Raw genomic sequence first — 25,660 nt, 5'->3', positions numbered from 1 at the left:
AACCTTTTGCTATATCTATGTGTGTAAAGAGGTGTTAGTCAGAGACTGGTTCGCTCTGCTGTATGTGACTAGGCTCTCCGTGATATCACGACTTTAATAAAGACTTCCTAAACAAGCCTCCAAGGTCTGAGTGTTCACTCCGTTTTTCCGCGACACTGTCACTGGTGACAGCGAATCATCTGTTCGTTTGTACCAACAAATTTATAAAGAGTTTGAAAATATTACACCTGGCGAAGAGTCCAATCAGGCACTTAGATCAAGTATAAATTATCGTTTCGTACCAAATATTGACTGGATAAATGTTGTTTAACTTTGTATTGTCTTCTTTATACATGGCCAATGAACTGAACGAAGTCGATCGGCATTCTCCTCTCTGTACTCATTTACAGGAATCAGATTCCACTGGCTGTGACTTTGTCCCTATGTGCCGTGAAAGGAGGCATGAGTATGGGAACATTCTCATTACTATTTATTGTTCAAATAATGTTTCTTTTTCCCCTATTTTGGCGTAAAGTGCCAGAAGATACCGTGGATTCTGTTTCCCTCTCGGCTGCAGACTAAGACCCTCAGGTGACTGGATGGGCTTGGAAAAAACACATCGGTTGATTGTCGAAAAACAATCAAATCATTCTAACTGTGGCAAGATGCAGCTGAACTAAAAATGGAAGCGAAGTTGAATGATAAACATGAAGTCAAAACGAGCAATTAGAAAATAAAACCATAGATGAATAATCATCTGTAAATGTCAACTATCACAAAATTAAAAGGCCGAAGAGATTGGCAAAGATGATGAATGTACGGACATGAACAATGCGCACATGAGTCCTTCTAACCCATTATGCAAAAATAGCAAGTCTATCTGCAGTTGATAGAGAGCATATATTGGGAAATAACAGGATTGTAATGATCACAGTAAATTGGACTTTGAGTAACTAACAAAGAATGACAAAGGTCTTTGCAATAGAATGGGCAGCAGAACCATATTTGAATGAATGGAATAATTCTTGAAAAAATGACAACATTGGCAAATACTTATGTATGCCAACAATGAGAATGGTTTTCATAATTTCAGAAGAGTCCAGGAAATATAAGCATTGACAAAATATATGATCCATTGAAACACAAATGCGACACTATGGCTGAATAAAGGCATAAGGAAAAAAAATGAAACTAGGGAAAGTAGCACACACTAAGCATATGGAAAGCAATGTTAGGGTGGTAGAGAAGAAGGACCAGGAAGTATATAAGCGCTAAAGGAATGGTAAGAAGCAAAACAGACATGTCTGAATTAAGTTGTCACAGAACATAAAACAAAATAGCGAAATATTCTCAAGGCACATGAATACAAAAGGAAACATAGCATAATAATAGGCGCACTCACCAATCAACATGATGAAAAAAAGGTAACACGAACGAGATGGCAGAACCTTTAACTAATTACTTTTTTAAAGTTTTAAGCTGGAAGAGAAGTCAAGTGGCCGTGCTACTGGAAGGCTGTATTCGAAAATAAATGTACTCACATAAGAATGAAGGCGTACAAAATTGTTAAATAAACGAATCAAGCTGAGGTGATGAGGCGAAACATTTTCTGGGCTGTACATTAGGACAATATAATGTACACCTCCAACTTGGGTGGGTGTCTCAATAAATTCCTTGTGAGTATGAAACTGAAACTCGCACATCATGACACAGCACAGTCCAGTTATTCCCAGCCCTCAGATCTCACTAAACCCGAAGGTCAAAACCGAAGCATTTTTCCACCGTCAGAACTTGCAGATTGACACATAGTAACGTAATTTCTGATGATTCGGTGAAAATCTCTATTTGATTCCAGGTCCGCTTCCGAGAGATAATGGTGATTTTGAGAATGGAACCATTGAATTTCCCATGGGTACTTGCTGCTGCAAACAGACTGTTGTGTTCTCTTGACAGTGTGACGTGCCCGCGGTGAACTTCCCACTCTCGGTGAGTTGAATTGCAGGCATTCCCGCATTCACCACTCCTCTGTGCAATGACACTGTTATGAGATCCATTGCAATCGTCCGTCAAATATACTTACAAAAATGTAATAGGAATATTCAATTAAAACGTAGCTGGCTGGTCAAAAAAATAAATAACACTGTGAAGTATGGCCGTGGAGATTCATGTTGGTGTCAAGAGATTGCAAGAAGACTTTGGCTTTGAAAGAAGCTCATGTTTTTTGCACAATGAGTTTTGTTATTAATTGAAATCTAGGCGAATCGACGAGTTTTTAGATTCATCAAAAATAACATTGTCAGAAACAAATAAAATAAGTGACCTTACACTAATTAAAGAAGGGCCAACAAGTTGCTCCTTCACAGGTTCAGAAATCCCCTGGAGAAAGAATTAATGACCGGGTTTGTTATTACCGGAAGGATGAGCTGTCCTAGGTATTGTTGCTTGCTGGGAAGACGATGAACTGTTCCAAGTTCCTTCTTTCCTTTGCTACTATCAACCTCTTTTTTAGTCCTTAACACTACCACTAACACTCACTTTAACCTTTTGTGAGGACATCATTACCCGTCTGTACTTTGCACTGACCGGTCACTGGACTTCTATCCAGCCTCCTGTATTCCACCGCCACCCGCCCCTTCACACCACCCCCTTGAATATTAAACAGCTGATCAGATTTTTTCTTTAGAAGAGTGATACAAACTCGAAAAGTCTGTTCTGTTTGTCTCACCACAAATATTGTTAAACCTGCTGCGTTTTTCCAAAATCTATCTGCTTTTGTCTCAGATTTCAAGTATCCGCAGTATTTTGCTTTGGCCTTAGTGTTTAATTCACAGCCACTTCTCTCCCTGGAACGCGGGCCTTGCAAAAGTGCTGATGTTCCCTCCGACAGGGTTTCTGTACGTCTCTTTTGTACTGTTCGCCTCCATTGCTTTCTATTTCCATCCTGGTGTTTGACAAAGTGTTTACGAAAACTCGCCTTCAAAGCCGTATTTCCTTCCTGAGCGACTGTCTCCATCTCTGACTTACCCCATGTGGAATCCAGCTGTGGTTCCATCCGTCATGTTCCGAAACCACTCAGGATTACAGGTATGTCCAGGACATACAACGATACCCGGACTGCTGATTTCCCCGCATGCTGAAGTCCACACTCAATGCCATGCGCTGCCCTAGGGACAGACGCGACCTCCCTCGCCATCAGCATCGACTCAAACTACCTCAAAGCTGTCCTTGTCCCCAGATTAATTTTCTCTTTCGTCGGATCCGGCACCATAAGAGGAAAACGTTTCTGTTATTTTCAGATGCAAAGGAGCTCAAGCTCCAACAACTTATTCATACAAACGTCCATTCAGAACCCACACCAGTTTCCGTTCCTCTGAGCCGATCCCGTCTTCAAATCCCAGCCCTTGCCATGTATTCCACAATATTCTCTGGCCTTCCCACCCACGATGCTGAATGTCTAGTACTTAGGAAAATACTCACTCACATGCCCTTAATTCCGCATCTCAATGGATTTTTTGGATCGGCATAATGATGAAATCTTCTTCTGCTGCCTTCGACTCCGTGCTCATTTCTTTGGGCAGGTGCACTCCCGCCGTTCCGCAGATCCTTTCGCCCACGTCCAGCAATCCCCCTTCACCTGGACACGTGCATCTAGCCTATTTCCTCCTCTTCATCCTTTCAAATATATGTGCTAGTGTATCACCGGCTGCTTCAATTCTCTGTTCCTCCCACCCTCTTTAATGTGTCTCCATCTGATCTTGAAGCACTCCTTTCTCTTAGGTTCAACCCTAACATTTTTCATCAAACCTTCTGGCAATGGTTATATCATTGTTGTCTGGCTTACTGACCTCCACCTCGAAGAGGCTGATTGCCAAAACTCACACACTGTCTCCTACCTCCCTCTGTTCCATGACCGAACATGAAGCCATTCTTTCGAGGACAGCCCCTTACCTCATTTCCTCTGGAGATCTTAAAAGCACAGCTTCAAAAACATCATAATCCCCAAACACAGGACTTCCTTCGCAAAATTCACAAACAGGACTCTCCGGGCAGAACAATGGCGCCAGGTTATAGCTGCCGCACATTACTCGTCTCTTACTTTTTTTGACAAAGTTGTCCCTGCCCTTGTCCAGTTTCTTCCCTTCCTAGATTGCCGATTACCCTGTTGCCCTTAGTCATATCAAGAATTTCTGGTTCATTGGCACCCTCCGTCAGCTTTTCAGTAAAGATGCCTGATGCCTCTCCACCTCCGTTCCCCACAAGCGTGGTCTGAGGGCTCTCCGCTTCTTCCTTGGACAGAGGCCGGTACTAATCCATCCACCACCACTCTTCCGGGACTGGATACACTTGCTCTCTCACTGAGAGATTTCTCCATCATCCTGTATCATTTCCCCCATCTAAAACGTGAGATAACGGGTATCCACATTGTTCCCATTTATGCCTGACTATTTATGTGGTACGTGGAACATTCAGTATTACAGTGCTGCTCAGGGACCTTCCCACAAGTTTTATTTTAGGGGCATCGCTGACTATTTCTGTGCAGAATCATAGTCTCGTCTGGACCTTGAAAAAAATATCAATTATGCTTCGAATTTCCATCCCGATATAACTTTTGCAGTGTCCATCTCCCTTCCCTTCCCTTCGTTGACCTCTCAGCCTCCATTTCTAGTGATAGACAACCCAACAATATTCATGACAAGCCCACCGACTCCCACATATAACTCGAGGCTAGTCCCTCACACCCTGTTTCCTTTAAGGGCTCCATGACATTCTTTCGGTTCCATCGCCTCCAAAATATCCCTTCCGGTGATGCCGCTTGGAAAGATGGCAGTCCTCGCATGTACTCCTTCTACCTTATCAAAGGGACACCCCCACTTTGATTGAGAATCCCCTCAACAGTGTGCGACCCATCTCCCGCGCCTATACCCTCAGACATCCCATGCATCCCAGAAACATGATACCACCCCCTTGACCTAAATTTTCAACCCCACCAGCATCCGTTTTCAAATCATAATCGTCCCGCATTTCCACCAAATCCCGCGCGATGCTACCACAGATGACATGTACCCATCAATCTTACTATCAGTATTCCGTAGCAAGCGTTCCCTCTGGCACACCCTCGACCACTCCTGCATCATTCCCGACACCTCATCACCTTGCCACAGCACCTTTCTATGCGATTTCGGGAGGTGCACCACCTGACCATTGAACTCCACCCTCCTCACCGTCCAAGGATCCAAGCAATATTTTCAGGTGAGCAGCTTTTCACTTATATGCCCTTTAATTTGGGCTGCTGCATTCACTACTTCCAAAATAATGTCCAATGCAAAGGGAGAGCAAACACAGGCTGGGTGTCCTCCTTGTGGATCACCTCTGCACTTTCCACAAGAATGACACAAATATCCCTGTCACTTGCCTTTTTAAAACTCCATCGTGCACTCATTCCCACAGTTCCATCCTTGGCCTGCTGCATATGTACCTGTATAGCACGACGCAAACTCATGGAATAGCACCTCATCTTCCGATCAGGTACCTGACAGCCATTTGCATTAAACATTCAGTGGTACAACTTCAAATCATGAACTCTCGCCTCCATCCTCATCTCCATTTTAATCACATTTTTTTCTGCGTTCGCTTTTGTTTTTTTTTTCCATTACATGATATTAATTATCCGATTTTTATCCGCCTTTTTATCCCATTTCCTATCTTTCTTTGCCCCATCCCCATCCCCAAATTTGCCATATGCCATTTGTTACAGGTTGTTCTTTCACACAAGGCTATCAAATTTCTGTTATTTTCACATTGTCTTTTCTTACTTAGGCCACTATTAGCACTGTTTTTAGCCCTCACCACTACTATTCACACTCCCTGGGTCCATAAGTTCACGACGGCATTGTCAATCTCTCCATTGATCTTAGCTTTTGCTTGCTTTTAATCCATCTCCAACTCCTCCACTCATCTTAAACATTATCAAGCTCATCACAATTCCACATCTCTTCAGTTCAGAAGAAGTTTCATATGAACTCGAAACTCTAAATATGTCTATCTCTCTCTCGGCAGCCTGTTCTGTTTTTTCATAACTGTAAATCATTCCATAGATACAGAAACTAAGATAATTTTCTATCATAATAATGGGAGCACACTGAAAGGTATGATCTCGATAGTAGCTCAACCAGAGAATTTTAACATCTAAAAATGCGAACGTTATGTGTTCTAATTCAAAATAAATCGAAGAAGTCACTACAGTACATTATAGATTTCAGGGGATAATATCCAACCAGCTAAAACGTTTCTGAGAGTTAAAAAAAGCTCAGAAGTGTTTTCAAAAATGTAGATACTTTCGTACACGTTTTCGAGTACCATTTTATGGGCAATAGACGGTTGAGCTGCGTTTCAGAGCTAGATAGAAGGAAAACAATGATAGGGGCAAATACTAGTAGAAAAAAAAATCAAATCTACTGCTGGGCGCAGAGTGTGGGTGTTGGGAGCCGTGGGGGTTGGTACGGTCCCTATAGGACAGAGTGCAGTCAGAGTCTGAATTCAGAGTGAGTGACACTTTTTTGTCTTTGGATTGGAGATGTTTTGTGGGTTCGGGGGAGAGAATCACTTCATGTTGACTGCTAACGTCAGACCTCAGTTTGCCAGAGGTTCCAAAGCCGTAGGAGAAAGTAATAATGCAGTCCCACCGAAAGAAGGCACTGTCACTTGTTTGGAGAGATCAAGCGTGCGTTGCCGCAGACTTGGGAACGAATGTCAAGGTGGAGAAAGTTGAGACGCAGTTAGGATTGTAACAAAAGACCAATATAACGGTGGGAAGTAAATAGATATGGGTCAGTGGGAGGAAGATTGGCGTATCAGGTACCTGATTAGTGCAGAGCATGTTGATAGAAGATAGAGTTTTGATGGCTGAGCATTGGTGAAATTAAACTTTGTAATTTTATTTGTGATATTTTCTAATCGTGGTGATGAAGAAAACATATGCAGCGATATAGCGAAGGGGCAAGTGTCAATGTGACATTTTTCGCGTCTGTGTAATTTATCATTTTAGTATACTCTCAGTTGGTATTCTGAACATTTTATTCGCCTGTTCCCGTGTCAGATACACGCTGTTAATGGTTTGACTGGAAAATACAGAAGCGGAATGAAGTACTGATTGTGTTCCTGGATTCAGTACAATACATTGATATCTGTGCCATTTATATTTGGAATTGAAGGAGCAAACGGGATATAAAATATTGTAAAGCACCTATTCATTTTTCTGGGAACAGCCCTTAATGGGCACAATCATGAATTCATTGCCAGGACATTTCTGACTTAGGTAATGGCGTTGATTTAGAAATAGCTATCTTATATCAAATAATTCAAATGAAAGAGTTTATTTAATTGATTGTAACTACGGATAAATATTGGAAAAATATCATTCCTTGGAAATTTCTTCCCTGCGTTAATCGGGGCCCATTAGAATGGGTTTCCTCAGATGTCCGTCCTGCGCTGCCATTTCCAGATCAACCAAAATCTTGCTTCTTAGGGAAATGGGTTAGGCTGTAATAGAATCGATATGACACATTTACTTTCACGTTCTTGCAGCCGTTGGAGTACCTGGTGAACTTGTATATCAGTTATTAATGTTGTGTATGAGTGTGTACAACGCTGCTGTCATCGGTTTTACTTCTCATTGTGCATTTCACAGAGCCGTTTTTTTTTAAATTCCAAAAACTGATTAATCGATGTCACTAGTCTCTGCAATTTCCGTCTTGTAGGAGTTGCAATGCATCTGTAATTGTCTTTGTTTTGCAAAATTCGCAATTTTAATCGATTAATGGCTGCTTGAAGTGTATTGGACAGAAACATTTCTGGGACAACACCACGAATCAGACGACCATAACCTTTGATTTGTGTCAAGTTGTGGGCTAAATTTCGTGGGTTAATTTGATACCTGATTTTCCAATGGTTCTGAATGAGGCTGTTCAGTTACAATTTTTAAATAAGGCAGCTGAAATTCCTCCCTCTCCTGGAACATGGTTCATTTCAACTACGATTTCAATGTTTGATTTTGATTAATCACTTAATTATGGCACTCCTTCATTTTTTTTTCCAGATTGAGTTCCCAGCTCACTGCTTTATATCTTCTCACAATTTCATTTTGGATGAATTTGCTGTAACTGGGTCACACTGAAAATTGAAGCATTTTGATTTGACGTTGTATAACACTCACGGTTGAGTAGTAATATTCAATTTTTCTGTAGGGAGGGTGGTTCCTTCCAGGTAAGTTTGGGGTCATAGGAAACATGGATGAAACGAGACTACTGCTAATTGAACCGCGTAGAAATCTGGTCCTGTACTTTACAATTGCAAGATAATTAATTTATATTTGTGTGATGCCTGCCTGGAAGAGACTTGTGATTTTTTTCCCCGGTATATTGTATACGTTATAAAAAGGCGGGGACATGCGCCGTCCGTCAACATTTTAAACTGTTCACAGAGGGTGGGCAATTGCACCAACTGTGAACAATGGCGTGGGAAATCTGGCTGGAGAAAATAATGGAGAAAGATGTTTTTCTGACTATTAACGTCAATGAAAGAAGAGAATGGAGCAGTGAAGAGACTAAAATAACCACATGACGTCACGGAAACTTTATTGTGAATCATGCACAAGGTCAAACGGATGAAATGCGCACAGCAATACTCAGAGAAACTGGGATTGACATTGTTCAAATCGTGCTGCCACATGTAGTGAGAATTCATGTTGGGCCGGCTTCCTGCGAGTTCACCCTTTCTACACCTCAGACCTTTTTTTTTCCCCGAAGCTTTCTTTTCTTTCCTTACTGAATAACTGTGCACAATAGATTTATGAATTTATTTCATTAGTGGTAATTAACTGCTTCGCAATTGTGTTCAATATCTACCCTCTCTACAGCTGAGTTGAAATGGATCACATTGACTTGAAGAATAAAATTTAATTGAGTTACAATGGACATGTGCTTTTGAAATTGGTCAGGCATGTTTTGTGCTCATCGGGCTGCTCTGTAGCACAAATGGACACAAGTTATAATGGTTTATTGTGCTACCTGACCTCTGCTAATTACATACTTAGATTCACCTTCCACTGAAATATATCCCTGCAAATCTCAGCATCATCTGGTTTTGTTCAGTTTATGCACTCTCCAAAATAATCAACTCTGGGCTTCCTTCCTGCTCGCACTTGTCATTGTTCTTCTCTCCCTTACAATCTGACTCGCTTTCTCCGCCTCCAAATTCACCTTCCAATCTGAGCCAAAACTTCCAACTCATTACCGTGTTAGTATTTTCATATTAAATATTGGTTAATCAAAGTACTGACCGATTGCCTTAAACCATTACAACGAACTAGCTGTAATAAAAGATGTCACTAAGAATTTCCTGCCGTCTGAATGCATCTCAAATAACAATTTAAACTTTTGATTACTCCTGTGCAAAAGAAAAACCCTCTGCATTTCGACTGGCACTGGACAGTCGCAGTCATTCCAGTCGTTTCACAATTACTTTTACACACTTTATTTATAGGATTCAAATGTCATTTCCTATTTTAAAAAAAATCCAGCTGCAAGTTCAAAATAAAACAGCGTGAATCGTTTGATGCAGCAACAAAGTTGTACATTTCACTACAGGTCGTGTCACCTCCTTGTTTGGACCTGCATCTTATCGGCAACTTAGATGTTTTATTTTTCTCCAACATTCAATTAAGTTGGTTGTGATTGCGATCCTTCCCGAGGAACGTATGATCTGTCCAAATGCTTCACTCGGCAGCTGCTGGGAAAGGCAATGGCCAATCTCTCTGTCCTTTTTCCTGAAGGGATATTGCGACTAGTTGCTGCAAATTAATTCGGTGTGCTGCCTCTGAACCAGCTTGGCCTTTGCAGCTATTATGCTTTCTATAGGGTTCACTGGCGCTTTCAAATTTGTCTGATTCATGGCCCTTTGATGCGAAAAACTGAAAACAAAATATTGTACCGAGAAAACTGTGACTGTGTTCTTGGAACAGTGAGCGTGGTGTGCTGTTTTGTAACAGTCCCATTGTACTTTACAGAGAAACCAGTACATATACTTGATCATCTTCGATGGAATTGCATATTTAAATTGAATTTTGTTAGTTGACCCGCATTGTCTACATATTTGATGTGTCTTCTGATTTTGAAGCACAATATCTCAATGATCAGATATAATTGATTTCTAGCTGACTCCGACAAAGACTCCAGATCTGCAATAAGAAAGAGATTCGCAGGGACGTGGAGATGAAGAGACGAAGGAAGTTTTCAATTTAATTTTGCATTATATCATATAATTTCATTTTGTTTTTGGCATGCCGCCTTGTTTATAGCATTATTCTTAATGTTTCACTATCTATTTATATAGTAGAACCATGACAGCTATGCTGGGGCTTCACAGTTCCTGCACCACAACACGTGCATTTGCACTCTTACCCAGATTAAATTCAGAGAGCAGTTGGTTAACGTTGTCAAAAGCACACTTAACCTAATTCCGAAAAATGGGAAGGGTCGAATCTATTGCTGGGCATCCAACATTCAGTGAGTGCCTCACACAAGTGCGCAGGAGGCTGATGATGGTGGTGTTGGCTAGCTTTGCAAGGTGCTGCTTAAGGATGCTGGTGGATTCCTGCAGCGCATACACACTTGGAACACACTTCTTCCAACCTACGTTGGTGATGGGTGGAATGAATTTTGTGCAAAGGGGCACCAATGAGCGGGCTGCTTTTCTCTGTTTGGTGCCTAGTTCCTTCAAGATTGTTGGGCAAACACACATCTTGGCAAACGGAGAGTATACCATCATCGTCCTCACTTGTGCCTTGTAGGTGATCGGCAGGCTTTGGGAAATCAGGCGGTGTGTTACGCACTTCAGGATTCCTAGCCACTAACCTCCTCTTGTAGCCAGAGCATTTATTTGGCTATTCCTTTTTTACAGTTAACAGTGTGTGATTGCTGTCTGCGTGATGTGCTCTCTGTTAACCAAATGGACAAACGTTTGCAATGGAACGGTGTGTGTGGTCCCCATCTGTGGAATAAGGATGCATCAGCAAAACTGAAAAATAGAGACCCACATCGCTGGTTCCACCTTCTATTATCTAGCCCTGTTCTTTGCAGGGCTTTGTCTGAAATAAGCTATTAGATTCAGCTGGCCTTATTAGATTCGGGCTCCAACCGCTAAACCAAAAACCTGCCGGGACTGCTTAGCTCCTCAAATTCTGCCCCCTTGTCCATTTGAGATTGTAATCACTTCACCCTTGCCGAGCGAGGATAATATATGATCCACAATGCGACCTCTTCCTGCTTTCATGCAATCAATATAGCTTCACAAAGTATCTTTCTAAATATGCCTCAGCCACCGTTATTGTAGATGAAGCATCGTTAATTCAGTACATTTTTAGGTCAACTTAAATCTTATTCTCTTGGAAAATAATGAAGAACGTTTTAAAATGCAATTTTAAAAAAACTGAATTGCAAGAAAACCTCTGATGGTCTCACAACATTTGTGGAGAGGGAAACAGTGAGAAAATATGACTTCACTATTACTTTTTTACTTTGGAACTGGAAAGAGGTGGACATCTGATTAATTTAATGAAGTTGCTGAAGCAAAATGGGCTGGGAGCAAAATAAGTGGTCAGCGATATGCTGATAGGCCAGGAGAGGTTACATTAAAATGATGTATTGGAACACAGGACAAAGGGAATGGCAATGATTGTGTGAGAGGTTAATACCTTGTTCCAGACCATATATCGGTAGCAGAATAAATGTCAACATGAAACAGAATAACACAGTGTGATAATGGTAGTCAAAAATCTCGCCAGCTCCGTCTAAATGCAGGAAAACAAAAATGAACAACTTACAGATTGACACGGGGGAAGGAAAACTTCAGAACCGTTATGAGGATTCATTGCCTGAAGTTGTTGAATTCAATGTTCAGTCCAAAAGGCTTTAATGTGCTTAATTGGAAGATAATGATTTGTTCCGCCAGACTGCATTGGCCTTCATTGGAACATTGCCACACACCAAGGACAGAATTTTGAGTATGAGAGCAAGCTGGTGAATTGAAATCGCAAGTGACAGGAATATTAGGGCAATGTCTAAAACAGAACATTGTTATTTTTGCGAAAAAGCCACCCAGTCTGCTTTCAGTCTCCCCAAAGTAGACGAGACTGCGCTTTGAGCAGCGAATACAGTAGATCACATTGTAAGTACAATTAAATCGCTGCTTCACCTAGAGGGATTCTGTGAGGCCTTGATGGTAAAGATGGAGGAGGTAGATGCAGGTGTTACGCCTCCTACGTTTGCAAGTGAGAGAGACGTGGAAAAGCAATGCGGTGTTAGAAGTGTTAGCGGATTGCACCAAGGGATCACGGAGGGAGCATATGGTTTGGAGCGATGACTGGGTAGGGAGGGGAAGATGTGTTTGCTGCTGACATCTTGATATATTTCATTATAATGGCAAAGGCTGCTGGGGTGGAATGTGAGGGCAAGATGAACCATATGCTATGATAAAGAAGGGAGCAGAAACAAATTAATGCAGAAGTGCTGGATATGCATCGGACATGGATGAGGGGTGGAAGGCTTGGCGGAGGTGGGGGGGGGTGCGTTGGGGGGGATGTTAGGACTTGGCTGGTGTGGAAGTAAGGCATGTCAAGAGTTCAACTGCGAATGCTAACATTGTCAGATATATTAGAGACAGGAAATTTGGAGAATAGTAGATGTTGCATCCAAAAGGAAGAATGTGAGGAGGAATAGCTGAGGTAGCTCTTGAAATCGGTGGGTTTTTACATAATATTAGTCGACAGCCTATCCACAGAAATTGTGACAGAGTATTCACGGAAAGGAAGGAAGTATCGGAAATGGATCTTGTGAAGGTGAGAGATGGTTTTAATTGGAAGTAAAATTGACGAATTTGAAAAAAAATATACATATTCTATAGGCCCAGACGAAAGCAAGAAGTGGCAAGAAAACAGTGGTCGATGTTCCAAAGAGGAAAAATTAACAACCCTGGGATTGTGCCTGAGTAGGAATTCATTTAGAACGTCGAAAAATACCACCCCCAATAAAGGCAGGTGTAACATGGTTCCTTGGTGGTAGCCATAAGCACACCTATGTGAGTGCAAATGCGAGGTGAGGGAAACCTTTTTCACACAGTGAGTAGTTTGGGTTTGGAATGGACTGCATTAACGACTGGTGGAGGCAGGATCAATTGAGGAAACCAGACGGTTATTGGACGGTTATTTTAATAGAAGTTATGTGCAAGGTTTCCGGGTAAAGACAGGATATTAACACTCAGTTGAAATGCCCAGTGGGCCAATGCAGACACGCTGGTTGATTGGGGTCCTTCTGCACCGTTGCAGTTCGGTCGCTTTGTGAATCTTATTTGATGGAAGGAAAATAAATACGGTTGAATGTTTGTTTTGTCAATGGATGTACGACATCAGCCATGCTAAGGTGGGTGGTGGTGGGTGTAGTCTGTCATAGAAGAAACTGAGAGCCCTCACAGCACCCATTTGGAAGATGGAGGTTTTGAGGGATTAGATGTACATAGCAAAGAGTGGGGATTAGGGCAATGTATCTGGAAAATGTTGAGGTATAATATGGTGTCAGAATATTCACAAAGTTAAGTCGGACGTTTGTGCACAGTGCGGAGATAAATGGAGCCAAATATGAATAACTAATTTCACCGGACAAGGAACAGGTGGAGACAATATGTTTAACAGGACAGTCATTTTTGGAAAAATTATATGATGGAGGTAAAAGTCGGCTGTACAGAACTGGGGCACCCTGAGGTAATGGTTGCAGAGGGAAGATCACCTTAGGAGTTGAGTTCAGTGGCAGGCCAGGAAACTACGGCCTATTGTGTGTTGATGGGGTTGTGGTCCAAATGGAGTGAAGAGGAATAACCTGAGATTTGGTGCAAAGGCTATGCAATGGACAGGTCGCACGTCAGGCAACAAGCGTGCCACATTGAGCGTGTCAGCATTTTTTTGTATATTGTGTTAATGTCAATGACTGAGCACACGCTAAAAATAACAAAAATACAAGTTGATGAATTTGGTATTTATGAGCCAAAATCATCGAAAATCCAAAACGAAATTAACTGCCGCTGTGTATAAAACTCGGCCATACGTTGGCATAATGGCTTATAATCTGACATTGTGATGATAAAGTAACCGGAAACTTGGGGGAAAAAAAGTAATCACCCCAAATGTGACACAGAGCCTTCAAAACCGCTGAATACTAACACATTGACCCGATTTGTCCAAAACAGCACAAAGCAAGGGATTACCCATGTCCCAAGGCGATTGAAGAACCAGATGTTGTCGCCCTCCCGACACACTGTCCCAATGATTAGCTCATGGTCCATTGAATTTATATTGCTCGATCACCTCCAAAATCACGATGAGACATTAAGCACCCCACTGTCATTGTACTAACCCGCTACCCATAAACCGCCCGACTCCTCCAAAAGTCCACCACAAATGAAACATCTAGCAACCAGAAAACATAATGTTAATTTCCAGCAGCCTGGAAACTGGCAGCCTCCTCCTAACAACAGAATGTAATCCGTAAAGCCACATGCTGATCAGCTGAAATAGAACTTGAAGCGCCACTGATATAATAAAGCTGTAATGACGCAACATTTTGGGACATTATAATATATACTGATAAACTGTCAGAACACCCGTAAACTGCTATTGTGCCAGTTAACTCGTTGGGCGCCACAAAACTATGAGCAATGGCAAACTGAAACAAAAACAGCAAAGTGGCTCAAAATAAGTAACCACCCCACTGTCGCTCTAGTTAATCTTGTCTAATACTTAAAAAAAAGCCTGTAGAATGATGCCTTATCATTCACTGAACTATTCAAATAAAGCGAATAATCACTAATTACAAATGTGGAGTCCATGAAATGACTCCTTTAGCTAAAAAAAACCTGCAGAGGCAATGAAATTATCCTGTAATAAGGAGAACCCAAATTACACTCATATCTAAAGCATCAAGAATAATGTAATTCAATCATTAGGTTTAACATGGATATAATATAAGAAGGCCGGGGACGATTGTGGACCAATCATGAAACTTTGCGAAAATTAGGTAAAGTTATTGCGTGGCCTTCAAATGAAGCCTAGAAACTATAAGGGACTAATGAGAACATGGTTTTAACATTAGGTACATTCATTTCTTGGCCTTTAAAGAATGGTTCTGGAGGATTGGGGATTAATCATATAACTTCTCATTGTCGGCACAGCACATGATTGTTGTGCTGAACACTTATTGTGCATCTGTCTGTGTTGGAAAATAGATTTTGCTGAAGTGTGATTAAGAGAGCATAAATAAACGATGTTGAATGCGAAACACATTGACAAACTGAAAAGTTGGATGTAGGTAAACGCCAGGCATTTCTCAAATCAGAAAAACCAACTGGTGTCAAATCCGCCAGGGTGACAAATGCCTGGAGTTATACTGAATGGTCGTTCATATTACATGAAACAACATACAACACTGCTCCTAAAGTGTCAGTGTTAGTGGTACATTGCCATACAGCGGAATTGCAGTCATCATCGAAAGTGAAAAATTAAATCATTCAACATTGTATATAAACACGGATCAAGCAAGTCAGCAAATAACAAATTAAATTTTGCATGGGGGTTTACTAAGTGATACATTTTGATGGAATATTGACAGGTGGGAAACAGATAATTTACATCAACCGAGAAGTGGAAATAAAGTGTAAACACAATGAACACTTGCTGATTCAACATTCATATAATGCCTCGAAACACACACGACAGAAAAAAGAACAAGCACATGATGCAATAATTGTCCCTATCCCGCCACAAATATCAGCTCAATATCCAAATATTCTGAGCATAAAGTAAGTAATTTAGAATGCATCTCTTAACAAAGCGACCACGGTCCATCTAATGACTCCTCACTAAAAATGAATGCAAAATGGAAAAGCTCACCTAGTGCTCTGAAACTGACAGAGCATTTCAAAAATCACCCCGTGATTTTCACTTGTCATGTTGTCGAGCCATTTTATAGAATAGAAACTGACAAAATACATATGCAATGACCCAGAACCATAAAAAAAAATCCAGCACTCAAACACAATAGGCATACTCATTATCCGAGGAAATTTTAGCCCACAACCAAATACTTCTTTGTAAACTGGTGTCCCTGTTCTGCACTGGGGAGTTTGGCTGCACTGAATCATTTCAGTTTTTCAGCTGAATGCTAGACAGCCAGTAGCTCGCGGCCAATGTTCGTGTGGAGGGTGTTGTGAGGATTGCGGCGTGGGCGGGTGGAGGGGTGGTGGGGGAGTGGGGGGGTGGGGGGGGGGCGGTGGGGTGGGGGCGGGGGTGGTCCAGGCGGGCGGGGTGGGAGCTTTGTTCATTACAGATATGCTGGCTGTAGGTATTCACAGCTTGAGCAATTGCAATAGTGCGTTAAAACCGCCAACGTAGAAGTTATACAGAAGCAAAAGACTGCGGATGCTTGAAGTCCAAACCAATAACAAAGTTACCTGGAAAAACTCAGCAGGCCTGACAGCATCTGCGGAGAAGAACACAGTTATCGTTTCGAGTCCATATGACTCTTCGGCCATACTTCAGATGCGTCATGGGGACTCGAAACGTTAAATGTAATCCTCTCCGCAGGTACTGTCTGACTTGCTGTGTTTTTCCAGATGTTTTTGTTTTTGTAACGTAGTGGTTATGATTGCTGCAAAAGCCAGACTGTCTCAACAGATTACCGACATGTTTCTCCCTCACCAACTCCTTATTACACTGGTTTGCAATATTTGCGGGCAACATTCTGTCATGTTCTTCTTCTGAATGGGCGATATTAACCAGACACACCCCCACGATTCATTGGCCTGGACAACTTTAATCTCCATTATGTCAATATTATGTCATTATGTCAATATTATAAGGGTTCAGCGACTATGATGCTGCTGCCGGCATTACCACAACGCCAGGTGCTTCCTGTCAGTTATGCACAACAGCAAATCGCGGAGCAAGTGCTCTTTGATTCTGCAGACTACGAGCGGTTTAGGGACTACACACAAGCATATTCAGTATTAATTGCTACTTCAAAAAAAATCGTTGCAACAAATATCTCTGTGGCCTCTCATGTTCTCCAAAGCTGGCGCTAAATGATGGCAAAATATTTATTCAACTGATTGGCAATTTTTCCCGAAGAAGGTGCATTTCTGCAGCAGAAAGAGAATGATTGCCGAGGGGCATTGTTCCGACAGAAACGGTCAGGTGAAATTGGGAAAATCGTACAAGTAATAATGGTGGTCTCTACACATCTGATTCTGGTGATAATGGTCATCACATAACTGCTCTTTAAATTGAGCATTTGACAACGCAACCTAAATCATTCAGTTTAGCTTCTTGAATCTAAAATGCTGTCACTAACTTCATATGTGGAATATCCGTCAAAACCCACTCCACATCTATGAAAAATGAAACTTGTTCTGGGACTGCAGACAATCCACTGAAATTTATAACATGCTGACACCAAAAAAAAAATCCAATGCAAACACACAGCGCCATCACTGTAAGCAGAGTTAGTTATCTGCGGAAATTTTAAAGTGGGTCCTTCCGCCTTGGGCCTTAGAGAGAGGAGTTGGAAATAGATCTTTGCGTTGACTATAACTTTCCTATGGCGAAAAGTCCTCTAGAAAATATATATTTGGCAAAAGGAGTAAATGTTATATGAGGAACAAATAATTTCAACGAGAGTTTGATGAATGTCTGGAAAAAGCTGCCTGAGAAAGCCGTGGGTGCAGGTTCGATCGAGGTATTCAAAATTGAATTGGATTGCAGCCTGAAAAGAGAGATTGTCCAAGGTTACAAGGATAAGGCAAGGAAGTTGGAGAAGGTGAAATGCTCTTTCAGAGAGGCAGTACAGTCTCGATGGTCCAAATGACCTCATTTTGCACTGTTAAGACACTGTGAGAATGTGACATATTATGTATAAATTTGAAAAATTGACAGATGCCTTTTCACGTGATTTAAAATTTACTTCACTTTTGCAGGAAGACTAACAGGCCTCGACATCTCTGTCTTAAATTAGAGACTTTTATTCTGAAACTGTGGCCCGTCGTGCAATATTCCACAATGAGGGAAATCAGCCTCTCCTTTTCTACGCTGGATTTTCTCATAGAATCTTAAAAGTTTCAATTTGACCAACTTTCATTTTTTTTTCTAAATTCCAATGAGCTTTGGGTCAAATTGCTCAACATTTTTTCATGAAACAACCTTTTCCATCCAGGAGCTAAACAAATGAACCTTCTCTCTACTGCCTCAATGCAAATATGTCTTTTCTCCAGGAAGATGGCCAATACTAAAAACAGGATTTGCCTAGCCATTAGCAACTAGCCGTGTGTACATTTCTTATCCAATCTTAATGCAATAAAGGCCAATATTCCTTCTTATGTCCTTGTTCCTTCCTGTATTAGCATACTGACTGTTTCTGATTCACCAGAACACACAGAATCCCACACATGGCACCATTTTGCAGCCTCTATCATTGGAAAGAACGCCCTGTGTTTGTAGTTTTCCTGGTAAAGTGTACCACCACACGTTTTTCCACACCTCCGGAAAGGGGGTCAGGGAAGGGAGGAATTTCACTGGGTACTGAAGGGGATCTGGTCGATTGAGGGCCTTTCAGTGGATGGCGAGTCCGTTCAGGGGAGGGGCAGACTTGCATTGGGTGGGAAAGGACATAAGGGATATAGGAAGTGTTTAAGGAGTGGGAAAGGGGATAACTGAGTGGCAGAGTGTTGCAATGCAAATTGAACAGGGCCAGGGAGAGTAGAAGAGTTTCAGTGGGCGAGGAAGGGGAACAGGACGTGGGGAATAATTACTCCGGATAGGGAATGCGATAAAGGAGAGCAGGAGAGTTTCATTGTAACGAAAAGTCAATAAGGGTGAGGGTAAAAGTTTCAGTGGATCAGAAAGGGGATAGAGATGACAGGGGGAGTTTCAGACGCTGGAGACTTGCATTGGCTCAGTGGGTACGGTAGCACGGGGAGTCGAAGAGGTTAACCTGTCAGTGGACCGAGAGCATGGTGAGAGGAAGATTTTCAATGTGTGGGAGATCGGGAAGGGGAAAAATGTCACTGTATGAGGAATGCCCTATTCGGGAGGGGAGGGGGATTTGGGGATGATAGAGACCCAGTGCAGAGGGAAGGGGCCGGGAGGAATAACTCGTGTCCTTCTCCGGAACACCTTGAGCAACCAGATATACACTTCCATTCCCTGACCCTGCATCCACGCCCACTGGAGGCCATCGCCAACCTCTGATTACAAATACTGAAACATTTAGGCTTCACGTGATTCCTTTATCCATCAACTAAATGACTCCCATCACCCTGATCCACATAGTGCATTGCGAATTATATGTGGGACCAAGGAAATGTTTCCCTGGATTGGCAATTGGACCAGCGAGATGGAAGAGATTCACTGATCGATACTGGGATAATCCAGAGGTGCTATGACTCAATGGGTGTGGGCGCTGATAGGGGTTGTGGAGGGTTTGCGTGCAGTCAGATTCGGATTTAGCAGAGAAAGGGGCGATTTCGTGCTTAGGGCTCTTAGGGACGAATTTCACAGAGTGGGAAAGGGTATCAAGAGGAGGGGGAAGTTGTATGTCGGTGTGTAATGCGCATATGGCAATGGAAAGCTTTTGACTTGGTATGGAATGGGATCAGCAGGAAGGACTAGTTTGACTGGTGGAAGGGTGTTTCGAGGAGCGGGGGGCGTACGAGTTTCAGTGGTTGGGAAGACGGTTCAATGGAATGGAAAGAAATTCGGTTTCTGTGGTAGGGGACAGGGAAGAACATCTTTGCCGGCGGAGAGTTGCAGTGTGTAATGGAAAGCATCAGCGGTAGGTTACGTTTCATTTGGAGTTGAAGTGTAGGGATCGGAAAGTGACATCGGAGTGGGTGATCTTCACTGGTAGTCAATCGGATCAGGGCAAGTGGGAGAGAATCAAGGTGTGTGTATTTTTGCTTATTTTTTCCCCATTCATCGCTGGCTCGGCCGGCATTGGTTGCCCCTGCAAAACGACCTTTACCTGAGTAGATTGCTGGCATTTCAAAGGACATTTCAGAGTCAATCACGTTTTTGAGGGCCTGGGTTCGCATGTGGGCCAGACAAGGAGGGCAGATTTACTTTCTTATAGTGAGCCAGATGGGTTTTTCCGTAAAATCAGCAAAGACCTTATTTGCTGTCAAGATTTTCAATGAATTGAAAGTCAAACTCCACCAGCTGCCTTGGTGGGGTTTCACCCCTGGCCGCCAGATATTCTCCTGGGTCACCAGTCCTGTGAGAATCCCACTACACGACCACTGCACTGAATGGTGAGACAGTGAGCGGGAACGTTGCACTGAGTGGGGATAGGTGTCAAGGGGAGGATAATTTTCAATGCGTGAGTAATCAGCGGGGTGAAGAACGGGTTTTATTTGCATTTGACAGGGCATCATAGTGAGGGAAAGAGTTTCTGTGGAATGTGGTTAATGGAGGTGGTCAGTGTTTCAGTTGATGAGAAGTGTTTCACATGAAGGGGCAGAGTTTCACTTGGTGGGGGACTGTCCCACAGGATGGAAAGCTTAAAGTAGGTTCGGGTGGTGATGAGGTCTTGGAAATAATTTCACTCCGTTTGCAAGCGTTTTGGGCATGTGGTCCAGTCTCTGTGGTTGGGGAAGTGTTTCAGGGGTAACGGAGGAATCTAAGTGTTTGCGGGAATCGCGAGATGGGAAGTGCTTCCTTGTTTTTGGAATGCCTCATGTGGAGGGAACAGGTTTCAGTGGGCGATTAATAGTGAGGGGAATGATTTAAATCCGTCGTCAATGTGGTGTATCGCAAAGTATTATATAATTGGGGAAACTTTGAAAAGCGAGACGGTAAGCATCTCAGTGAGTGGGGTTCGGTATCAATTGGAACGGAAACATTTCACCGAATTGTGATGGATATCAGGCAGAAGGAAGGGTTTTAGCGGGTGGGCCTGAGGTTCAGGGTTGGGCGATGCTTTATATATGTTTGGATAGCGGTAAGGGTGAAGGTTGGAGGTTCGATGGGTGGGGAAAGAGTGACAAATGCAGAGAGTTATTTATGTGCGTAGGGATGTGGATTAGGCGGAGGGGAAGCGTTACATTGGTTGGTTCAGAAATCAGGGCAGTAGAAGGTTTTCGATGATTGAGGATCAGGAGGAGACATTAATTTCAATGGATCAATAATCATATCATTGGGGAGGGAATGATGAGTTTCAATGGGTGATGATGTTGAATATTGTGGGGAGAATGCTTTCAGTTGTGGGAAAGGGGATTAAGGCGACGGGAGCTTGTGGATTGGTGAAGAAGAACATGCGCGGGCGTTTGATTATTCCAATAAGTGTGAAAATGTATCAACTTAAGAGGAAGGCTTTTACAGGTTGGGAATACGGTTCCGGGGGTAGTGCTGCATGATATGCAGAAGGGGTTAAGTGTGAACTGGATAACTTTACTGGGGGGAGCATGCGATGAGAGCAAAGGGAAATATTACCATAGGCGTGGAAGGGGGTGGGTTTATGCCGGAAAATTTCAGCGGATGCAGAAATGAGTCTGTCGTTTAATGTTTCGGTCGCTCGTGAATCAGCGGTAATGAAAGGTTTTTTGCATTATGGGAAATGGGTAAGTGGAGGAGGGAGTTTCAGTGAGTATTGAAGTTTGTGAGGGAGGGGTGATAAATTCCGTGCTTGGGGAAAAATATCATGGGAAAGGGAAGATTTACAGTCGGTGGGGAAGTCTATCAGGGCGAAGGGGAAAAGTCAGTGAGTGAAATTTTTTCGGAGATTGGGGAAAGTGATAAGCTGGTGCAGAAGAGGCTGAGTGGATGGGGCCTGAAATCGGGGGAAGAGCCTCAGTGGATGGAGATGGAGATAGGGGTATCAGCCTCAGTGTGTGGGGATGGAAATCTGCAGAAGAGTCTTAGTTGGTGGCAATGGAAATCTGGGGAAGAGCCTCAGTATGTGGGGATGGGAATCGGGGAAGAGCCTCAGTGGGTGGGGATGGGAAGCGTCTCAGTGGCTGGGGATCGTCTCCGGGGTGGAAATTTATTGCTGGGAATTGGAATGGGTGAGTAGCTTCAGTGGGCTGGGATGGGGGAACGTTTCATTGGGTGGGGATGTGGATGTCAGAGTGGTTCAGGGGATCGGAATCGGGGGGAGGAATCTCAGTGCGTGGTGATGGGGCAGTTTCAGTTTAGTGTGGATGCGTGGAGATTATCAATGTATGCGGGTGTGGATTGTTTGAGACATGTTCTGTGGGTTGATTTGGGGATGTGGGTTTTCTTTGCATGTAGATGTGTGAAAGGGGCAGGGTGTCAGTCCAATGGGTGGAGAGGGCGATTAGAAGAGAGGGAGATTTTCTATGGGCGGAACAGGGACTCCAGCAGAGAGCAAGTGTTTCCACGAGTAGCGATGTGGATAGGGTAGCGATGTTCAGTGGGTGCGGATGGGGATCGGGACGGAGCATTGCATTGGGTGGGGGGAAGTTTCAGTGGGTGGGTTGTGGGAGTAGCATTTGTAGGTAGGGATTGGGATCGGTCTGTGGGAGTTTCAGTTTGTGGGTTTGGAGGGCGTGTATAAGTGGTTGGGGGTGGTAAAAGGGTGAGATTTCCAGGGAATGGGAATGAGGATCGGGTGGAGTGCCAGTGGTTGGGGACGGACGGGGGCAGTTCTTCAGTGGGGGCGAAAGTCGATCAGAGTTGTGGGGAACTTTCAGTGGTGCGGGTGGGTTTGATGTGAGAGATCTTCAGTGGGTAGCGTTGAGGATCAAGTTTGAGATGCAATGGGTGGGGATGTGTATCAATGGGGAGTTCCAGTGGGTAGGGAAGCGGTTGGGGCGGAGTTTCATTGAGTAGGGATGGGGATCTTGGGTAGGTGTTTCTGTGGATGAGGTTGGGGAGGGGGGGACCTTACCAGTGGGTGAGAGGGGGATCAGGAGAGAGGAAGAGTTTAAGTCGGCGGGGCTGGGAATCAGGCTGACAGCAAGTGTCCAATGGGTGGTGGTGAGGACCGGTGCAGGTTTCAGTGGGTAAGGATGGGCATTAGGAGGATGGGGTACTTTTCAGTTTCTGGGAAGGAGGACCAGACATTTCTGGGTGCGTAATTGGAATCAAGGAAAGGGCAGCAGGTTTCCGGGGTGGAATAGGGTATCTTCAGTGCGAAGGATTGTCAGTGCTTGGGAAGGGGAGCATGCTGATGGAAGGAATTTACTGATTGGAGAACGGAGTAAGGAGGGGGCGAAGTGTTTCAGAGGGTGAGAAAGCTCTGAATGGGAAATGTTTCAGTGAGTGGGTGTTCCGTCAGATGGAGATGTTTCACTGCTTTGTGTAGTGGATATTTTGAGGGGACGATTAGTAATGGTGCGCTTTTGGCATCAGGGTGTGTCATTTAAGTATGTGCAAAAGAGCATCAGCGTGATCTGAATGTTTCAGTCAGTTTTAGGGGTTTCAGGATGAGACATACAATGCCAGGACGTGCAGTGGGCGTTTAAGTGCGATGGGAAATGATTAATTCACTGGGCCATCAGTGGAAGTGAAAGGCATTAATATTGTGGATAAGCGGGGTTGGTGGAGAGTTTCCACGTGTGGGGAAGTGGGTTACGGTGAGATGGAGAACTTTACTGCACGTGAAAACATTATCAGGAGGAGGCGAGAGTTTCCAGTAGCTGGGGAAGACTACTACGGCGATGGAATATTGTCAGTGGTTGGGGAAAATGATCAGGGGGAGGAGAGAGTATCAATGGTTTGCGAAAGGCATCTGAGTGAGTGGGATGCTGTCAGTGGAACTACAGCATCTGTAATAGAGAAAGGTTCTCAATGGGTCTGGAAGGCGGATCGGGGTGAAGATTAAATGTTCTGGCTAAATGTTTTGGGGGTTAACGTTGAGGTGAAATGTTTCTATGATTGGGGAATGGAATAATGGGTGGCAAAAAATCTCTGCGGATGGACATGTGGGTCAGGCAAAGTCCAAGAGTTCCAATGGGTGGAGGTGGGCATCCAGACCACAGGCGGAGAGGAAGATTTACCGTTGGTGGGGAATCCTTGAGAGGGGATGTGTGTCATTACTTGGGCAATTAGATAAGGCTGATGGGATAAATCTTACTGATAAGGCTGTAGGATACGGTGGCAGTGTTTCAGTTGGTGGGGAAGGACATCAGGGCGGGGTGAATGTTGCACTTTGATGATGGGTAGCAGGAAGATCCATGTCATTCCAATCTGTGCATCAAATAATAAGGGCGAGCAAATCTGTTTGAACATCAAGGGCGGTTAATTGTTGTGAAATGGTTTAATTGTGTAGGAAAGTGGATAAGCGATTTTGAAGAGGGTTTCAATGGGTGGGAAAGCGAATCATGTTAAAGGGTGACTTGCTGTGCATGAGGAACAGCGATCAAGAAGATATCATGCCAGTCTGAATTTGGGGAATGGATTCTGGAAGATTGTGGATGCTTGGGGAAGGGGTCCGAGGAAGGGGAGTGTTAGAGTGGGTCGGGAAGGGTATCGAGGTTTTGATTAACTTATTTTGTGGTTTAGGTGTCAGGGGGAGGGGCATATTTTCAGTGGGTTGTGTGGGGATTCAAGAAATGGTGAATTGCTTCAGTCGGTGGGGAGGGGGATGAAATGGGGTAAGATTCTCGGAGGTTGTGAAAGGAGAACAGGGAAACTGAAAAATAACATTGGGTGTTTGAACAGATCAGGGCGGGGGCAAAAGTATCAGTGTGTGAGGGGATGTGTCATGTTGAGGGGAAATTTTCTTTGGTGAAGAAGGTAGACCGAGGGACGGGGCAAGGGCTTCAGCTTGGGGGGAACGGAAGCAGGGTGACAGGAAAGTGATTGACTGTGGGGAAGTTGAATAAGGCGATGCAGAGTGTTATTCGATGGTGGGGGGATCAGGCCGTGCAAGGGAGAATGGGTGGTTTTGGGTGTGATATAGGGAAACGGACGTGTTTCAGTGAATGGAGGAATCAAATGAATGGAGATAGTTTTATTGTGTGGGGATTTGCATAAGCCGGAGGTTAACTTTTCACGGGCTGCGGACAGGAATCAGTGCTTCTGTTTCAGGGGGACGGAAGGAGGGTCGGTCCGGGTTAATGGTTTCAATTACTGGCGAAATGTTTCGGGGGTGAGGGAGATGTTCCCTGGGTGGAAAAATGTATTAGCGCGGCTTAAATACCCTCATTGGGTTAATAACTGGGTGATTGGTACAATAACTTCTTCAGTGGTTTGGACAGAGCCCATGGGAGGGGAAAAGTGATTCCCATTATTGGAAAGGGCATCATCAGGAGGTTTAGAGTTTCGGTGGTTTGTGAAGGGATCAGGGGAGGAAAGGATTTTCAGTGCGTTAGGCTTTCATTGAAGTGGAGGTGGGGATGAGAGAAAGTGGAGGAGGTTCAGTGCATAGGGAAGGGGTTTAGGAATGTAAATGCAGAAATGACATTGGGGTAAATATACATTTGCAGGAGCAATTTTATAGTTATTCTAGAAAATCACAAGAGTCTTCCGATTTGCTTTTAATGACCTGAAACTTTGAACGTAATGAACTTCTTAAAAGAAACCCGTGATGCGTGGGGCAACTTTCCCATTTCCCTGGACTAGGCTTTT

This window comes from Cetorhinus maximus, chromosome 36 (genome assembly GCF_964194155.1).
Source record: "Cetorhinus maximus chromosome 36, sCetMax3.hap1.1, whole genome shotgun sequence".
NCBI classification, from domain to species: Eukaryota; Metazoa; Chordata; class Chondrichthyes; order Lamniformes; family Cetorhinidae; genus Cetorhinus; species Cetorhinus maximus.
This window is presented reverse-complemented; position numbering follows the sequence as displayed.